This window comes from Pan paniscus, chromosome 19, assembly GCF_029289425.2.
Source record: "Pan paniscus chromosome 19, NHGRI_mPanPan1-v2.0_pri, whole genome shotgun sequence".
NCBI lineage: Eukaryota > Metazoa > Chordata > Mammalia > Primates > Hominidae > Pan > Pan paniscus.
Genome location: NC_073268.2, coordinates 70,672,972 through 70,694,966, shown reverse-complemented (window position 1 = coordinate 70,694,966; position 21,995 = coordinate 70,672,972).

Below are 21,995 nucleotides of genomic sequence, written 5' to 3'. Positions count from 1 at the left end.
CCCTCTGTTACCCAGGCTGGAGTGCAGTGGTGCAATCTCAGCTCACTGCAACCTCCACCTCCCGGGTTCAAGCGATTCTCCTGCCTCAGCCTTCTGAGTAGCTGGGATTACAGGTGTGTACCACTACACTCAGCTAATTGTTGTATTTTTAGTAGAGACAGGGTTTCACCGTGTTGGTCAGGCTGGTCTTGAACTTCTGACCTCGTGATCGGCCTGCCTCAGCCTCCCAAAGTGCTGGGATTACAGGTGTTAGCCACCGTGCCCAGCCAACTCTTCCTTTCATGAATGATTTCTCTGTAGCATGTGATGATTGATGTTTGATAGCATTTTACCTACCATAGAACTTCTTTCAAAATTGGAATCAATTCTCTCAAACCCTGCCACTCCTTATGAACTAAGTTTTTGTAATATTCTAAATCTTTTATTGTCACTTCAATGTTCACAGCATTTTTACCAAGGGGAGATTCCATCTTAAGAAACCACTTTCTTTCCTCTTCCGTAAGAAGCAACTCCTTGTCCATTCAAGGTTTATCATGAGATTGCAGCAATTCAGTCACATCTTCAGGCTCTCCTTCTAATTCTGGTTGTCTCACTATTTCTGCTACATCTGCTGTTATTTCCTCCACCGATGTCTTGAATTCCTCAAAGTCATCCATGAGGGTTGGAATAAACTTCTTCCAAACTTCTGTTAATGTTGACATTTTGACCTCCTCCCAATGAGGCACAAATGTCCTTAATGGAATCTAGAATGGTGAATGCTTTCCAGAAGGTTTTCAATTTACTTTGCCAATATCCATCAGAGAAATTAGTAAGACTGCTATAGCTTTATGAAATGTATTTCTTAAATTAGACTTGAAGGTCAAAATTACTCCTTGATCCATGGGCTGCCAAATATATTTTGTGTTAGCAAGTGAGAACACAACATTAATCTCTTTGCACATCTCCATCAGAGCTCTTGGGTGACCAGGTGCATTGTCAATGTGCAGTAATATTTTGAAAGGAATCTTATTTTCTTAGCAGTAGTTCTAAACAGTGGTCTTAAAATATTCAGTAAACCATGCTAATCAGTGGCATGCTAACCATGCACATCTAAACAGATGTGCTGTCATCCGAGCTTTGCTGTTTCATTTATAGAACACAGGCAGTACTCTGTGTTTAGCATAATTCTTAAGGGTCCTAGCATTTTCAGAATGGTAGATGAATATTGGCCTCAACTTAAAGTCACTAGCTGCATCAGCTTCTAACATGAGAGTCAGCCCATACTTTAAAGCTTTGAAGCCAGACATTGACTTACCTCTAGCTATGAAAGTTTTAGATGGCATCTCCTTCCAATAGAAGGCTATTTTTTCTACATTGAAAATCTAATATTTAGTGTAGCCACCTTCATTAATGATCTTAGCTAGATCTTCCGGATAAATTGCTGCAGCTTTTACATCAGCACTTTCTGCTTCACTTTGCACTTTATGTTGTGGAGATGACTTCTTTCCTTAATGGCTGGTTAGTGGAGAAATCAGAACACATACGCCATTTATCAACTAAGTTTTCCTTTGTATATATGTGTAGGTCATGGTGCCACATAATAATGACAGTATTAACATCAAAGATCTCTGATCACCATAATAGATATAATAATAAAGAAGTCTGAAATAAGTCTGCATCACATTTCCAAAATGTGAATGTGACAACAGGGACAGGAAGTGAACACATGCTGTTAGAAGAATGGCACTGACAGACTAGCTTAATGCACGGTTGCCACAGACCTTCAATTTGTGAAAAACGCAATGTCCACAAAGTTCAATAAAACATAATATAATAAAACAATGCATGACTGTGTATTATATTTAACTCAATTTATCCAAAACAGTATGATATTAATATATGATTGACTGTTCTCACTCATAAGTGGGTGTTGAGCAATGAGAACACATGGACATAGGGAGGGGAATATCACACACTGTGGCCTGTCAAGGAGTGGGGTCAAAGGGAGGGAGAGCATTAGGACAAATATCTAATGCATGCAGGGCTTAAAACCTAGATGACGGGTTGGTAGGTGCAGCAAATCACCATGACACATGTATACCTATGTAACAAAGCTGTACGTTCTGCACATGTATCCCAGAACTTAAAGTAAAAAATATATATATATATATGATTGACATAAAAATAGTAATAATACATTTTACATTCTTTTTTCATATTTAAGCCTCTGAAATCTTGTGTGTATTTTGTACTTAGTAGCACATCTCAATTTGAACTAGTCATATTTCAAGTGCTCAACAGTCACACATTGCTATGGATTATTGTATTGGATAATGCAGATTCAGAGACTTGGGGAGAGGTATAGGGAGAGCAAGAGAAACAGAGAAATAAACATAGCATGCAAGTTTCCTTATACAGTTTAGTTGAGTAATAGGTAAAGTTCTTTAACCTTTCTAAGCCTAAGTTTCCGCACCTATATAAAAGGATGACACCTTATAGAGGTGTTTTAAAGATTATGAGAAATTAAACACATAAAAATACCTAGCAAGGCACTTGAAATGTGTTCTCAATAAATATACATTCTTTTATAAAACAGATTTAATTAATGTCTTTACTATGATGGCTACTGTTGAGGAGATAGTGAGGTGAGTCTGCTGACTTAAGTGGGCTCTAGGTATTACATACTAAGTTGAACAGGTTGAAAGAATATTAGGCAGTTCAATTAGAAGAGAAATGTGGTTTGGAGAAATGGATTCATGATTCCTGGTTTCAAGCAGGAACTTTGCCATTTACTGGCTGTATGATGTTCAGTAGGTTCCTTCCACTGTGTAAGATTGCTTTTTAATCTGTAAAATTTGAGATAGTAAATAGCAATTTTACAGGATTGCTGTAAGATTTAAAATGTGGTCATATCAGGGAAAGCACTTTATAAACTGTGAAGAGTTAAAAGAAATTCTAGATATTATTACGAGCTTTAACATAAGAATTTAATTTTTGTTGGTTTTATTGCTTATTTGTAGTTCGAGCAAATAGAAAGAATATTAGAGTCTTTGAATTGCAAGGTTTTCTTCTGTCCTATGATGTGCCATATATACTTTCTCTGAGGCAAGTAAAAATGTGTTCAGGACAAAAATTAAAACAGTGCTAGTAACGTTTGGATTCAGTTAACAACTTTTTTGAGCTCTAGGGAGGAAATTAATTATGTGAAAGGAGTGTTGGAGTCTCTCCTTGCAAGGCTGGTTCAATATATGTGTGTGTCCCCTTTAAGACAAGTAAAATTACACACTTCTCACCTGAAGATTTAGATTCCAGAACTGAAATGAAGTTCACTCAGTCTTCCTTCTTCTTTGCCTTCAGTGCACCTGTTGTTGCTCTCAGAACCAGCACCTTGCCAAAACTCCTTTAGAAAAATTTTGCTGATAAATTAAATTGTTCTCAATCCTCAGTTCTCAACTGTTCTCTTATCAAAATGTATAAAGTAAGGTTGGTGCCTGTGATGACAACTCAAAGGCTCTAGAAGGAAAAAAAAAAGCATTTTTTTTTTCAGGGTGGGTAGCTTTTCTTCATCGTTCATCCTGAAAGAGACTTTTTCCCTTTCTTTCTAATTAAACAGTTAGGACAACAATGATTATTCAACCAAAAAAACACAGACCTGTCAATTTTTCTCTCCCTCACTTTCCATCAGTGTGGATTGTTGTGATTTCTGAGAAAGGAACAGATGCTTGCAGGGCTTGGGGATGGTGCTGGTTCTGAGGCTCCTCAGGGAGCCCTTCTATTGCAGTTAGCACCTCCACTTGTTCAGCAACTCCAATGAACCTAGATTTGAAGTGAGTTATGGATGAATCGGTGGGAAGATTGTATTATTAAATCTGCCAACAAAGAGGTCAGGGCTAGCTCTTCTATATTAAGTCAGTTTAATGGAAGAAATGTTAAATGAGACTTCACCTATTTACTCCGAATGGTAAAAGGCATCCAAAACTTGGAAGAAAGATGCATTGAGTACTCAACATTCTAAGGACGGAGCTAAGAAGGAGCCACAAATCTAGGGCCATACATATCCCTCAGCCTTTATGAAAAGCCAGCTGAGTTTGCTCTCCTTACCTTTCTGCCTTCAGGTCATATAACAGGGAGGGGAAGAGCAAGAATCAGAGGTATATGTGAGTAGGGATCTCACGGATGGATATGTAGGTCCTCTTTCCTTTAAAATCAATTTGATGAGAGAAACTTAACAGAGAGGCATTTGTAGAGATTGACGGGGGGCACCTGTAATGGGAAAACTGGCATTGCAGCCTGTGCCTCCTGCTAGGAATGGCAAGAATGCATGCATTTCTGAGGGGCAGACAAATGTCAGGTAGCAGGACTTCACCTCTGTGTGTGAGGGCCCACCCAAGAAGGCAGTGTTGTTGGCCAAAATCTTCCAACCAGCAAGAGATGCTGGGAATAACTGTGGTGATAGAAGCTGAGGTGGAGTGAAAGAGACTTGGCCTAAGCCACAGTTCTTAGGTCAAGGAGGGTCTGAGACAGAGAAACAGCAAACACAAACCAGATTGTAATCATGAAGTTGATTAGGTGAAAATAATTACGATTGTGTTTCCTCTATTCCCCCCATTGTGCTCCAACCCTGGAGAAGCTGGGACTATTGTGGGTTCCTTGAACCACAGGTCAAACCTGAATGTGGAGACTGAAGTTTTAAACTTGATAGCAGTGAAATGTTATTTTTTTATTTTAAATTTTATCTTTTTATTTTTTATTTATGTTTTTTAAGTTTATTTATGTTTTTTAAATTTCAACCCAAATGTGCATCGAGAGACTAGATAAAGAAAACATGGTACATATACACCACGGAATACCATGCAGTGGAATGTTTTAATTGGAAATGACTGGGTAGTTCTGCTACCTCCCTGAGATGTCATGGTGGAACAGGAAAGGAAAATTTGACAGAGAATGGTTTAAGGGAGTGACTGGAAAAAAAAATAGCACTGTTCATGTTTGGATGCAAAGAATTTAACCTGCAAGATGTGCAGGTTTGTTACATAGGTAAACGTGTGCTGCACCTATCAACCCATCACCTAGGTATTAAGACCAGCATGCATCAGCTCTTTTTGCTAATTGGCTCCCACCCCCGCCCTTCCCCAGCAGGCCCCAGTAAGTGTTCCCTTCCCCGTGTCCATGTGTTTTCATTGTTCACCTCCCACTTATAAGTGAGAACCTGCCAGGTTTGGTTTTCTGTTCCTGTGTTAGTTTGCTGAGGATAATGGCTTCCAGCTTCATCCACGTCCCTGCAAAGGACATGATCTCATTCTGTTGTATGGCTGCATACCATCTCACGCTAGTCAGAATGGTGATTACTAAAATGTCAGGAAACAACAGATCCTGGAGAGGTTGCGGAGAAATAAGAAAACTTTTATACTGTTGGTGGGAATGTAAATTAGTTCAACCATTGTGGTGGACAGTGTGGTGATTCCTCAGATTAAGAACCAGAAATACCATTTGGCTTAGCAATCCCATTACCGAGTATATACCTAAAGGAATATAAATTATTCTGTTATAAAGATACACACACACATATGTTCAATGCAGCACTATTCACAATAGCAAAGACATGAAATCAACCCAAATGCGCATCAGAGACTGGATAAAGAAAACATGGTACATATACACCATGGAATACCATGCAGTGGAATGTTTTAATTGGAAATGACTGGGTAGTTCTGCTACCTGCCTGAGATGTCATGGTGGAACAGGAAAGGAAAATTTGACAGAGAATGGTTAAAGGAAGTGACTGGAAAAAAAAATAGCACTGTTCATGTTTGGATGCAAAGAATTCAGACTCTAAAATCAATTACATTAAGTACACCTTTAGGGCTTTTCCCTTTACTCCTTTGATATAAGAAAGGCGGCTGGGTGCTGTCGCTCATGCCTGTAATTCCAACACTGGGAGGTTGAGGTGGGTGGATCACCTGAGGTCAGGAGTTTGAGACCAGCCTGGCCATCATGGTGAAACCCCATCTCTACTAAAAAATACAGACAAGCAAACAAAATTAATCGGGCGTGGTGGTGGGCACTTATAATCCTAGCTGCTCAGGAGGCTGAGGCACAAGAATCGCTTGAGCTCAGGAGGCGGAGGTTGCAGTGAGCTGAGATCTCACCACTGCACTCTAGTCTGGGTGACAGAGCGAGACTTTGTCTCAAAGAAAGGGAAAGGACTTATTACTTATAGATTTTTATGTATTGTAGTTCATTGATTCTAAAACTCAAGTTTCTGAAAACATGATGCCTCTTAAAATCAATGAGGCAAAGAGTTACTAATTATAACTTTAATTAGTAACTCATTTATTTCTTAGCAATACATAAAATAATTGAACATCATGTATTCAATAGTTTTTAGAATTGATTCTAAAAAATTCTAAATGAAATAAGGTAAAATATTTAAAATTAAATTTATTGATTCCAAATAAAATAAGGTATAATATTTCTGAGATGGATTTCAATATCCCAGTTTATAGATGTGGAAATACAACACTTATGCATGTTGCATTTTAGGAGCAACCTTTCTGCACCCAGTAGTGTCAAGCATTTTTTTTCATCCTTTTGGGGGATCCTCGTGAGGACAAACCTTAGACTAATTCCTAGCTGCTATGGTCTGAATGTTTTTGTCCCCCACCAAATTTACATATTGCAATCTAGCTTTTGGGAGGTCATTAGGTCATGAGAACAAAGCCCTCATGAATGGGATTAGTGTCCTTATCAAAGACAGCCCAGAAAAGACCCCCATTCTCTCCCCCATATGAGGACACAGTAGGAAAGCACTATCTATGGACCAGAGTGAGCCCTCACCAGACACTGAATATGCTAGTGACTTGATCTTGAAACTTTCAGCTTCCCGAACTGTGAGAAATGAATATCTGCTGTTTATAAGCTACCCAGTTTATGGTATTTTGTTATAACAACCTTAACCAACTGAGATACCAGCTACAGCTTTGTATGCTCAAGACCATCAGCTTTTAAACTTTTTGGTCTTAAGAATCCTTTACACTCCTAAGATTTGTTGAGAACCTTAAAGAGCTTTCTTTATATATAGAATATATTTACCAATTTTTGCTGTATACAAAACTAAAGCTGAGGCATCTTTAAATCACAAGAATGCACAAGCACTTTAGCTGTTGGAGGAATGATGTCATTGCCTTCCTGTACCATCTGGAAAGCTCCACTGTACACTTGTGAGAAAACAAGACCAGTAAAAAACAAATAATGCCTTTGTTTTATTAACAAAGTGGTTTTTGCCTCAGAAACCTTGAAAGAGTCTGGGGCATCCCTAGGGGTCACTGGAGCACACTTTGAGAACTGCCATTCTAAAACTTTTCTTCTCCCTTTCTCAGCTGTGAAGAGGTTGGAGTTGAGTTTCTTTTGCAGTTTTTTCATGAACAGAATGAGCATTTGTCACAACATACACAATGTACATTGCAGGACATCCTCTGTCAGTCAAAAACACAACCCAATTAGCTTTTCATGGTGCAAGCTTCCCAAATCAATCGGCCTGAAATTTTAAATGTTGGTCATTCCCAAGGCTTAGGAAGAAAAAAACACAGGGTATTATCTCTAAGATACCACAATTAAAATATACAGACATACTCAGAATGGAGCCATGGGCTATCTCTCCACTAAGAGTCATAGTTACGGTTGTAAAGGATTTTAAAATGTGAGAGACATTATAATTCACCTAGTTAAATTCCTTTAACTTCTAGAAAAGGAAACTAAACCCTGAAGGGGTGAAATGTCCATGATTGTGAGGCCTCCTCAGCCATGTGGAACTGTGAATCAATTAAACCTCTCCCCTTTATAAATTAGCCAGTCTCAGATATATCTTTATTAGCACTGTGAGAACAGACTAATACAATGGATTCTATATGCAAATTGAGCGACCATCTCATGGACATACTCAAAAGCTCATTCAGTTTCACTTTAGAGCATATTTAAACATAATCACTCAACTTTCAACATCATTTGAAAAAGAACATTTTTTGGAGTCAAAATAACAGTATCTCACCATGCTAGTTGTGTGTTCTTGGAGAAGTTAATTAAATGATCTGAGCCTCAGTTCCACAGCTCCAAAATGTTGCTTAAAACACCTACCTCAAGAATAGTTTTAAAGATAAATTAAAAACAAAAATAAAGAATGGTTTCTGGCACATCAATGGATTGATAAACATAAGTTACTTCCCCTTTTGCAGAGAGACCAGTTGTATATCACAGCAGAGGTAGCTTAAGTTGTATTTCCAATAGGATGTCATTAACTAGTTTATCCCTTCCATAGTTTTTCTTGTACAGAATATTCAGGTATCGCATGAATCCTCATATGTTAATATTCTCCTTGTTTAAATGGAATATACAGATTCAATTCCAGTGCCAGTTGTGCAACTACCTACATAGAGAGTAGGACTATATGGATTTCCATGATACTCAGTCTGTAATTTTGTGTGTTGCATTTTCTCTGCACTTAATTGTGCATCTCTTAGTTTCATTTCAAAAGCAAAACACAACACAAAACAATCAAACAAAAACCAGTGTGACCATATTATCTTTCAACTCTCCTCTTCACACAAAAAGAGGAATAGAGAAAAGAAAAACTAATCTCCCCACACCACTGAGGACTCTTGAAGCAAGGCATGCCAAGTATGAGAAGGGATTGCTAATCACTATCCTCCGTACTTTCTAATCAACAGCATGTTCTTGACCTTGCCCTTCTTAGAGTGAAAAAAGAAATCTGTAAAGTAATTCAGAACTATGTCACTTCAGTCTTGTCATAGAACTAATTTTGATTCTGGGATCAGAATCCTTAAGTGCTCGACACCATTGGCATTAAAATCTTCAAGACTTGAAACTCTGGAATCCTCTTGTCCTTTCCAGTTGTGGACCTGCACTTCCTCTAATCACTCAGCTGGCTAATGATCCCTTTCTGGCAGGTGTAAATGAGTTTTCACACTCCAACCTGGCTTTTGTCAAGCCTTTATTGTAAGTAGCTAATGAGTGCTATTGCTCTGAGTTTTCTCCTGCGAAAGAAGGGTATGTCTAACTAGTGATATAATGACAAGTGCACGCTAATAGTATTCTGTTCGGTGGTGCTGAAGAGCACTGAGAATTTAAGAAAGATGAATCTCTCAAACAAAGGCAGACTAAAAACATTAAGCAGAGCTGTGCTGACAGCCTAATTCCATTACTTCTACACGATCTTGAATCCACTCAAGCATAGCAAAGATACTTTGGAAGTAAGAGGCAAGGAGGCAATATCCTCATTAAAAATGTGAGCAGAGCCTGAAGGCAGGCCCAGCATGGTAAATTAGCCCAGCTGGTGAGGAGAATCCAAGAAGACAAAATTGATCAGACCAAACATTGTGACTTCAGCATTTCAGGGCACGGACAAGTGCATAGATTTGACATTCTGCCAAATAGGACTGCAGATGAATAATCTTCTGCAGGACTCTTGATGTTCTTTCTATTCACCTCTCCCTGAACAATGGGTTTTTATTTTGATGATAAACTCCCAGAGCTTTGAAAAGTCCTAAGCCCAACAAAACAGTTTTATTTTCTTTGCCGTTAGTGTGTGATAGCCATGTTTCAAATGTGATGGCATGCATTTTAAACAATACAGATAGTACTTTTGAAAAGAAACATAAAAAGAAGCTCTGTTACAATTTCCTGTGATTGTTATAAATAACCTAACACCCAAATTGTTCCCATCATTCAGTATTGAGTGGCGGGGAGTGGATGCTATAGCATTTCTCTTTTCTTGTTGGAAAGTAAAGTTTCTCATCTAACTTAGAGCTTTCCCTATGTTTTTTCAAACATGTCTAATGTTGGTTTTTTGTGTCCTCCAGACAAAGAATATGTTTTGTTGCTCTGTGTATACCCTGTACTGGCTGGTACAGAATAGTTGCTCATTGTTATTAGTTGAATAACTAGATGAATAAATAATGAATGAATGAAATGATAGTTAATCTAAAAGTGAGTGAAAGCAGAAAGTCTTATAAAATTACAGATACATATCTTGTTTTGTTTTAACCAAAAAGGATATAAGTTTCCATTTATTTGCAAGTCCTTTGACATAGAGTCAAGGGCTTCTCTTTGAGTATGTTAAACCCAACAGAGTTCTTTATTTTCTTTCTTGCATAAACCATACCAATAATGCATCTTTCACAGTTTACAGTTTTGGAATCTTTAAAGGTAAGTAAAAACTTAAAGACACATGCAAAGCAATTTGAAGAAAGAGTTATTTTAGATTTCCCTGATTTCCCTGCAAAATGTTTTACAACTTCCTTCCTATATTAATTCAAGAACAGTTTTTATGGTGTTTTATTAGTTTCCTGTTGCTGCTGTAGCAGATGACTACATACTTAGTAGTTTAAAGAGAAACAAATCTATACCTTGTAGTTCTGGAGACCAGAAATCTGAAATGGATCCCAATGGGCTAAAATCCAGGTGTCAGCAGGGCTGTGTTCCTTTTTAGAGGCCTTGGAGGAGAACCCATTTTTTTCTAGTTTTTTTTCCTAGCTCTAGAGGTGTCCTGCATTCTTTAATTCCTGACCTGCTTCCATCATCAAAGACACCAACGGCCAGTTGAGTTTTTCTCACATTGCATCACTCTGACTGACACAAAGCTTCACCTCTTTCATTTTAAAGAACCCTTGTTATTATATTGGGCCTATCGATAACCCAGGATAACATCCCCATTTTAAAGTCAGCTGATTAGCAACTTTCATTACAGCTGCAATCTTCTGTTATATGTTGCCATGCAGCAAAACATACAGATTTTAGAGATCAGAGTGTGAACATCTATAGGGGAGCATTTTTCTCTCTACTACAGCTGTGTTATTACAAAGCATACAATTTATTTTTAATAGATAAAACAGCTTTCTTTTCATAATCATAGTTTATTCATTTATATAAATTTAATTCCATATAGCAACCACAACTAAAAATACAGTTTTCATATATACACATATTTATTTATAAACAAGTAAAATTAATTTAGGATAGCAAAATCTTATCTGGTAGGTGAGACATTCGTAATTGGTTGCCTTATTTAATATTGTTCCTCACTAACAGAATCTCAAAATTGTTTGGGAGTAAAAATGTAGCCTACTGTGGGCAAATAATAGTCTAAGTTAAATTACAATCTTGGACCCCATTTCCATAGCTTCTTTTGGTGCTAAAGATGGCTGCAGAAAGACTCATTCACTTTTGGCTAATGAAACCTAAAGAAAAGACTCTTGCAGAGGCTTTTGGAGAAGCTATTGTTTTTCTGATTTAACAACAACAACAACAAAACCCACAACAATGTGATTGGCAATATTTGAACCTTTTTTTCTCCTACTTCTTTCCTTGTATAATGAGAAAGACATGGAAATGATACTTGGAGTTTCAGCAGTTCTTTACTATTGCATGAGGAAGACGTCAGTGCAATCTCATGTCTTTGACCATGGCATATTGAGTTACTCAACTCTAACTGCTGAACTCTGACTTCTTGTAAAGTGAGAAAAATTAATTCTCTAAGGTTTTCTGCTTCTCACAGCCAAATATATTACTAATTGAGCTAATGGATGCAAAAGTGCATGAACACAATGGAGAACTGCCTACTTGCTATGAGTATTCGATGTGTTGTGAGCATCAGTTAATAAAACCTACAGAGTGAATGGAAGGCAAGAGTTAATCAGGAGAGCTGGTTAGATGGAGGTCACTTAAGGGACAGTCTACTGTTCACTGAATGTATGCTTACAAAAAGTGACATGTGGTATGGCATAGTTGTCTTTCATGTCAAGATTATATGTATATGGCTGGAAGATATCATTTAATCTAGTTAAATCCTACTATTAAAAACAGAGTAGGATGTGTGTTTTGGTTAAATACAGCCTTGATGAGATTTCTAGATGTCCTGAATACTGCCTCTCTAATCTTACCACCTGCCACTCTCCTACCTCTTCATTCAGTGGACTGAGATTGCTGAACTGTGTGTTGAACTATTATGCTGGCTCATAATAACATGCCTTTGAATGCATTGTTTCCTCTTACCAGAATGCCCCTTCTTCCCTTGACCAACATAAAAAAAACACCTGTTTTTCCTTCAAACACTTTTCAAGTGATCCTTTTTATGAGAATCTCTTCTTAATTCCAAGATCCAGCACTCTCAGCCTGCCTCCCAATAGAGTGAATCAATAAATCACTGTTGAGCTACCTTCAAATCTGGTGCATAATTTTACTACTAACCTTATACAAATCTCATATGTGCCTGTCTCCTCTACTTCCCAAAGGTTGAGATCATACCTGGTCTATTCACATTTGTAACACCAGCATCTAACCGAGATCCTCATGTGTAATGGCCCCTCAATACATTTTTAACCAAATTAAATTCTGACCTAATCAAACATATTATTTGAAAAGTTAGATTCATGAATAAGATAAATTAAGTGGCAATTACTAATTACCCAAAAATACTTTTTGTTTAACAAAAATATTTTCTTCCTTCCTTTTTTCCTAGCAAGGTAGTACAGTATATCAGGACTTGCTCTGAAGTCAATTTTCTTGATTAAAACCCTGACTAAGACGCTCACAAGTTTACAAGCTTGAGAAAGTTATTTAAGCTTTCTAACCTTAGTTTCTTACTCCTACATAATGGGAATTAAAGTAATTTGCTCCACAGAGTTATCAGGAGATTATAAAAGCTAACCTACGTGTATATGTATATATGTAGCACAATGACAGTCGCTGAGTTAGTGTCAATAGACCGACACTACTAATATTATATTCCCCTAATTCTGTCTCAGTGAACTTGTCGATTTGGAAACCTCCCAGATGACCCTACCTAGGTAAAATTTCTCTTATCTTGGGCCTCATAATTTATCTCTATTCTGACAGTTACATTGTCTTAAACAATTATTTATCTGTGCATATAAATTGCATCCCTTATCTACATAGAATAGTCAGCAAGATCATGGACTCTGGACCCAGAACACCTGAGTCCTAGACTTCTCTGCCACTTAAGAGCTATGTGATGCTGGGAAAGTTAACTAATCTTTTTGTAGCTTAGGTTTTTCATTTGTAAAATAAAGATCATAATGCCTATTTGTAATGCCTATTGACTGCTTATTCAATAAGGTTGTTGAGATGATTGAATGTGTTAATATATGGTAGTGTCTGGCATATCACAAGCACTCAGTAAATAATATCATTAATATTCATAATAATGTAGATTATAACCTCCTTGATGGCATAGCTCCTATCTCACAGATGTTTGCATCTTTTGCATTTTCTGTTGGTTGTTCAACAAATGTTTAAATGTGAACACATGGATAGATTAATGAAGGCACTGGCTGTATCAATTGCGATCTACCTGCTTCAGCATCTGGGTAACAGCTTTAAACTTAGGAGACTGTACTGAAATCATTTTTCTTGCATCATGTGAAACTGATGATGCAGAACCATAAGAGAAGGTGAAACTATCACTATAACTAAGCAGAAGGTATATTTTCCAAATTAATTTTTTCCTCAGTGTTATTAATGCAATAAAATTGTATTTAACTGGAATTCATAGGATTTAGAGAAACAATAGCATGTAGTTTCTCCTAAAGCCCTGTGATAAATCTTTAGCAGGTACAATTTTTTTCTAACTAAAAAGAGGAATGGGAAAGTTAAAGGGCTTGATTATAGACTCTTGGAATCAAGGGGTTAAAGTGCTTAGTAGCTGTATAATATTCAACTGGGGATTACTCTCATGAGCATGGGATAAACTTACTGCACAAGCCTAATGTAGGCATTTCTGCTGGCAAGACTAAGGACTCTCTCAGCATGACAGATTGGGTCTTTCCAACCCAACAGGCCTTTCCAGGCTGACATTCAGCTGCTCATCATAGTCGCCCATGTTCTGATCATATTGACCCCTGACAATGTTATGTTCTTTCAGTCTTTTTCTCTAATGACCTTATATTCCTCCTTCAAAAATAGACTCAATATGCACCTCCTCTGTCATTCTCCTCAACTCCTTCCCTCTACAATCTAGGTACTCTCTCTCTTTCTTCTGTGTAGCAGGCTAATGATTTATTAATGTGTTTTCTTCTGGTAAGTATGATGTGTCACTTATCTTCCTTCCCTAAACATCTCCTACATTTTTTTCTGGTGGTCCCTGAGGGAGCTTTAAGGAGAGCTATGCTCAATCGACATCAGTGTTTGCCCAGATTCACATAGCAAGTGAATATAAAAATAATACTGGAAATTAGTGAGCATTTTCTGGGTCAGGGACCTTGCTAAGAGGTTTATGTAGATGTTTTCATTTAATTCTCATTTAAACATGAAGAAAATGGGCTCAGAGTATTGTGGTAATTTGCCCAGCATTAGCTACAGGGCACTGAATGAAAATCCAGGTCTCAGAACTCAGGACCCACACAGGTGTCCTTCTTAGCATCATCACATGGCCCCCTCATTTCCACTCACACCTCTTTCTCTTACTTCTGAACTATGTCATTTTTTTTGCAGCTCCCAGTTCATCATGAGACATATCAAAGATGCTAAATATGTACATATTGATGATTGGATAGCTAATGCCTCCACATCACTTAGAAGCTTTTATTGATACCTCATTTAACAGTATATTTCTCCTAGGAGCTATGAAATTTGTGGCCCATTTGGAAACAACATAAATATCAGTGAGTGGATATTAGATGGAATAGACTGTGGCATTTAAAATGGTGTTAACCAAAGTCCTATTGTAACATGGGGAAAATACATTTTCAGCAAAATATCCCCAAACAACAGTAAAAAAAAGCCTAGGATTTAAAATTGTATGTATAATATGACCTGAACTATCATAACTCATATTCCTAAATTAAAAGCTATTGATTCTGTCTGGAACGAATATAATAATCAGCTCATCTATGTATATAATTTTATAACTAGTAGAAAAACTTTATTTTGAAGATGTATGTAGAAAGCAAGTGTCCATATGAAATTCTAATGATGTCTAAAAATAAGTGGAATGGGTGACAGTTTTTTATCAATGCCTAATTGCGTAGGAGTAGTCTGATTAATTTTATTGATCTCTAGCTAAGTCAGAAAGATTTAAAACCCTTTAAGGCTTTTATATTAGCAAAACAACTGCAGCTTTTTAGGACACCTAAAATTAGGTCACATGGAAATGCATAATTCTCAAATATGGTTTCTGACTATGCATGATTAAAGTCTTCATTTATACTGTTAACAACTGATTTCTCTGGCCAGTTTTTTCAAGAGTTGCTCAACCTTTTGCAGAGAAAAGATTACAGTTCTAGTTGGTAGAGGAATAAACAAATCTGGGGATTTCCTCAGGAAGTTGCTTGTATTTATGTAATTTTTAAGCCTCTGGGTTGGAATACCTACCTATAAGTGTTATGCCCATTTAGCAGATATGACCTCTACTTATCTTTTCAAGGTAATTTAAATAACTTCTATCAAAGCAATATTCCTATCTTGTTCAATTTCCTCACACATGTTTTTAAGAACTGCTATAGCATATCAGAAAGAGCTTATATTTCAGAGTTAGAATCAAACTATCATACAACTCTCTTCATCAAATTTGGGGATTAAATATGCCTACAGAACAAAAAGCAAACACAGTGATGCACACTGCTTGCATTATCAGCAAGATATGGATGTTTTATTTACCTTAGTTTCTAAAAATAATTGCCTACTTTAAGATTCCAGATGTCTGAAGAAATCTTAACTCTTTGGATACTCAAATTAATGTTCTCAATTTAAATCATTATGACTCTAAGTATAATCAACCTCCTTATCTTACTGAACAAAAATATTGAATATAATTTATATTTTCCAAAAAATGTACAGTCAACATTACAGTCACTGGATACTTTATGGTGTATTAACAGACACAATCCCTCAGGGACTTCCAAAATACATGTGCAACCTCTTGATAAAATGGTCCCGACTGCTGCAATTTTCATCTTACTTGGTATCTGATTTTAAGCATTCTTCTGCTTCATCATTTACTCACACATAGACTGTTAGCATCACTTACTGTTGACAATTTGTCTTACTACAGCAGTCTCTATTCCTGTTAATCTGCTGTCGGCTAGGAAACACAAAGCAAGAGTAATTGAGTTCTGGATGACGAACTTGGCATTCTCTAGAGTAAACTGCATAGAGTTGAATGTACGAGCTTTTAGAACATTGTTCATAGTGTTTGTGTGTGTGTGCATGTGTGTGTGTGTGTGGAAATGTGTATTTGCATGTGCCTAATATTTGGTTTCTGGCCATGTTCCAGTTATAATAGTTTGTTCAGTAATGTGACCTTCTTATAAATGACAATAATATATGGAGGCCGTTAAAAATTGTTATAGATTTTTTTGAAAGTAGTAAAATGTACTTAAAGTATTCAATATTTTGACTCTGGTGGAACCAAACACACACAATCAACACACATATATACAAACGCATACATGCACACATATATGTATATGAGGTTGTTATATATAATTTGTTTATTGAGGAAATAGAAATGAGTAAGAATCTATTCACCTATTCACTTATTTATAGCTAGGGTGAAAATGTAATGAGGGACATGAGGTCACTAAGATACATTCCCAGACTAAGCAACCAGCAAACTCAAAGATGGAAACATGGGCGTTCCACTAACACTACTTCTATTTTGTAGGAGGAAAACCGATAATTTGAAATTTGGGTTCAAAGTCTTTTCTTGCCAATAGGTGCCACCTTTGTGTTTGACTAAGTGTGTTTTTGAAGTGGGCAGTTTCAATTAAATTTTCCAAAACATTTTTTGTAAACCTTTTTCTTCTGATAACTTAGAAATCAGACAACAGCCACCCCTGACATAGTTTGCAGCATGTCTTCAAGAAGAAACTGTCTGCAAGGAAGGTCTGATATCTCTTATCATCTTCTGTTAGACAGGGGCTGGCTCACTCAGTCAAAAATAGTTAAGATTACCTCTTTGAACTTTCATTTCTTCCTGAGCCACTGAGTGAATCCAGAGACCTTCAGCTGTGTCAGGCCATGGTTACTTCTCAAGGAACCAGTCGGACGTGTTCCTCAAAATGTAGATCCTTTCTCTTGATGAGGACACACTGCAGCATAATATACTCCTTTAATTATTCAGCTGATTTAATGATTCAAGATATTATCTATGTAATGAAAAAGAGTCACCTGGTAACGACAGTTCATATAGCTGCATGTGACATATGCTCATCCTGTTATAGCAAGACACTACATAATGTTGTGATATATCTATGTACCTGTTTATCCCATGATAGACTGAATGTTTGTGTCTCTCCCAAAATTTAAATTGGGACTCTAACCCTGAATGTGGTGGTATTTGAATATAAGGCCTTTTGGAGGTAATAAGGGTTACAAGAGGTCATGAGAGTAGAACATTCATGATAGGATTAGTGACCTTGCAAGAGACCCGAGAGCTTATTCTCTCTGTCCCCACATGTATACACAAAGAAGAGGCCATGTGAGCACACAGTGACATGGTGGTCCACCTGCAAGCCAAAACAAGAGGCTTCAAGATAAAGCCTACCTTGCCAGCACCTTGATCTTGGACTTACAGCCTCCAGAACTGGGACAAATCAATTTCCGTTGTTTAAGTCACCCAGTCTATGATACTTTGTTATGGCAGGTCCAGTTAAGAGTTCAGATGGTCAGCTTCTTGAAGACAGTGATTGAATCTTATTTCCTCTTGTATGTCTAAGGCAGTGGTTCAGAACCCTGACTGCACATCAGAGAGTATTTAGAATAAACCAGCGTCTTGTTCTTACTCCAGACAAATGGAACCTGAGTCTCTGAGGTGGGGGCAAATCTGTTTCTAAGGTGGAGTCATATCTCAGAGAATCAGATTTATGTTTATTTTAAATTATAGTCTACCTTTATATTTAATTATATTTATATTCAAGTATATATTCAATTATATATGTATAATTTATATAAAATTATAAAAATATTTATATATTGATATAATTGTAATTTATATTTATGCTTATGATTTTAAAATGATATATGTATAGCTTATAAATATATTATGTATATTTATAGTTTATAAATTATATTTATAAATATAATTAATATAAATTATGATATATAAATATAAATTATCATTATAATTTTAATATATAAATATAAATTATAATTATAATTGCATATACAAAATTATTTTAAAATTATAATTATGTATTGTAATTATTATGTGTTTATTATAATACATACATATTGAATGTATTATAATTTATAATACATACATATTGAATGTATTATAATTTATAATACATACATATTGAATGTATTATAAATTATAATACTTTACAACATATATTCATACTGTATATATGTGTGAATATATACATACAGTATGTATATATTCATACTGTATTAATTGAATGTATATTTAATTATACTTTCGATTTCATTTTATTTGTGAAATACCACCCAATTTATTCTGATGTGCAAAGATGGGAACAAGTGCTCTAGTAACTAACATAGTACCTATCATAAAGCAGGTACTCACTTCACTCTTTGGGAATAAGCCATTATTCAGAAAAGAAACTGGAAATCAAAAGATTTGATTATTTTACTTATAAATACTTTTCAGTTTGGGAGCAAATGTCAAAACGTATTTGTATTGTTACATGTATTTTATGTGGCATCTTATACACAAATTGATTATGCACATATGATTAAACTCAATAGAGATTCAGAAAGTCCAGATTTGTTTTTAATTAATGAAGTCAATGTATAGAGAACAGCAAGCACAACAGGCCCGCATATGAGGAATCTTTGTCATTAGGAAGTAAATCATGTGCATATCTTTGCCTGTACTCATATTCAAACTCCTTGAGAACACAGAACCTTTTCATCACAAATAAAAATATCAGCCTCTGTGGTCCCAATCACATTTTGCTTTATAACTCCCATAAAATCTGCAAATCTGCCATTCTCTCAATGTACACATTGGAATTTACAGTTCCCATGATTTGAATGATGTGTGCCCTGAACAATTAAGTCAAGGAAGAGATTCAACAATTTTCACTGAATGCCTCCAATTACTGAGGTTCCTTAGCATAAAATATCATATTTAATTCTCACAACTACCCTGCAAGCTAGATGTCATTATCTTTATTTTTCAGTTGAGGAAAACTGGGCTCAAAAGATCTACCAACTTGCTCAAAGTCTCACTGTAAGGAGGAAATTTGATTTTTAGCTCATGTTTTTGGCTTTCATCTGAGTACTCTTGCTATTACTGCATGGCAGCCTCCTTAGGCCTGAAGTCTGATAGCAAAGAATGAAAGACGCATCAAGCGTCCATCCAGGCAACCATTTTCCCTTTATGGGGCAATACTTGTGATGTCCTTGACTAAAGACCCTCCGGGGAAAGACAAATCTTGGCTAACACAAGGTATTAGGAGATGGGAAAGATGTTGGACAGTAGGCATAGAACAGTCTTGGAGTCGCTGCCTTTGAAACAATGTAGTGTAGACAATGTGGTGTAGACAATGCAGTGTAGGCAATGTGGACATTATAGAAAAGTCCAGCTTTTTCTGTGGGCCAGAACGTAGTGCTGGTGAAGGTTCAGACCTTTGAAAGTCACTAAGGTCTGCATAGAATTACTCTCCAAAAACTGTTTCTCACACATCAGTACGTGTAAGAATCATCCGATGAAAGGTAGATTCCTGGGCCCCATCCCTAGACACTGAGATTCAGTACTTTAGGAGCTGCAGACTTACCCAGTTAATAAGAAACAAAGGATACTGGAGATCATATGGTGCAAAACAGTGCTCTCTAGGATGGCGACAGTGACACTCATAACCTCAGTAAACTGCCATCAGCTCACTAAGATGCTGCTTATGAGCTCCTCGTGTATTTAAATCAGGTGATTCATGCCACAAATGTCGGACAGAGCTTGACACATAGGAAGCTCTCAGTACATTTTAGCTATAAATTTACAAGGTTTAAAAACTAAATCCCACACCTGCAAGATATATCGGCCAAGATCACACTCCAAGGTCAAGGAAGTGCTAGTATTGTTTTTAATGATAATTTGCTTATTTTTCACTCTTGTCAATTCCTCACAATTCTGGCTCCTAAATTTGAATGTTGACATTTTTCCTGATGTTACTAATTACCCAATAATAAATGAGGAATCTTTAATAGAAAATAAAATGCACCCTTTTTCAAATTCATGTGTGCAGCCCTTCTTTCTCTCAGGCGTAATTATTTCTCTGTTTTTATAGGCACCACAAAAAAATATAGCCATATCAAATAATAATTTAAACTTAAGCTCTTTAACACACAAGTCAGCCCCTGAAATAATAGTAAGTCATATGTAGATAGTGAGTGGATCACCTGATATGCCCACAACCCTTGCAGAAGAGACTGTGAACCTGGAAAGATGGCTCTGAATATGTTCTCTGACAAGTTGTCTGAGCTGAAAGCGGACAATTTACAGCATGCATGCAAAGCATCTCGGGAAGGAAACAGAACAGGGGCATAATCTTCCATAAAGAAGGGAGGCTATTTATTTCTTGAAGAATAGGCAGAGGGACAAACTACCTGCCCACTGCCAGGGTTCTTTTGCAATTCAGAAGATGACTGTAGCTTGGTTTATAATGAGTTTTTCAGGGAAGCAGTGTAGAGCTACTCTCCGGAACTTTGCAATATTAGTCTAGCCCTCAACCAGCTTTAAAAATGATAAATCTTTGTCTGTGAAATAGCATCTTTTATGTTTAATTTATTTTCTTTAGCTTGAACAAAGCCTCCCTATTTATTTTCTGTGACTCCGGGGGTTAATAATTTATTTTCTTCAGCCACAAGAAGGTCGTCTTCATTTATTTTCCATAGATCAAGGAAGAAACTTTTTAGAGGCAGATCAAATGGTAGCACTGACCACAGACGCTGACGGACAGAGAAAGTATGAAAGTTTATTCCTCCATCCTTGTTATGCAGTTTTCTACATTTGACAGCACACATTAGGTTTAATTGTGTGTAGTGATGTAGGCAGCTGCAATTACAGACTCCCGTGACAATGTAATAAATTGCCACTTGTTCTGAAGATTCTATGGTGGTATGCTAGAGCTGGCTCGCAGTGGCTTGTGAAAGTTGATCATATGCACCTATTCCCACTTCCACATTCAGTGGTATCATTTTGAAATCAGCCATTATGGGAGCATTTACACCACAGAAATTGGCAAATGTCATAAATTAGATCATTGTTTAGAGAGCTAATTATTAAACATGTAGTAGCACAATACTCTCTCAACATACACATGCAGGTGTAAATCTAATATAATTGAACACCTTTATTCTGTTTCTATATGCAACAGAGGTTAAAGTCATAGTTGTCTTTACAGAAATTTTGTTTTTGTATTTAGTCAGTCACCCAGAAGTATTGACTCAGAAACTGATACCAGTCATGAAGTGTATAGACTTTGCTCCTCTCTCTGTTCTTTAATTGGACAATTTTACTTTTGTTTTTAGTTGCTAAGATTTAAAGAACTTCTGAATAGTAGGCATGTAAATTTATTGTTCTATCTTAAAATATCTTTTTTTGTTTAGCACAAATGTCTCCAAACATCCATTCAGCAGAGAATCCCCAAATCCATCTATTTTTTTTTATCCTCTCCATCTTGTTTCCTTCCTGGCAACCACCCCAGCTTCCACAGCGACCTCAGACAGGAAGATAAGATCTTCAGAGGCTGATAAACAATAGTTGTATTTATTGCTGAAATGAAATAGTTTAAAGTTTATTCTTTAGGAGAAACAGAAACTTCCAAATAATAATATTTGCCTTGCAGATGTATCTAGAAAACTTACATTTCATTTCCAACTAGCATATTTAGAAGAAAGAGACCAAATTTGATAAGCGACTTATAACCATGTCACTTATCAGATAGAGAGTTGAATGAATGGAAATATTCCGATAACATGTAGATGTCAATTCAGTGTCTCTCTAACCATCATAAGCTGGATAT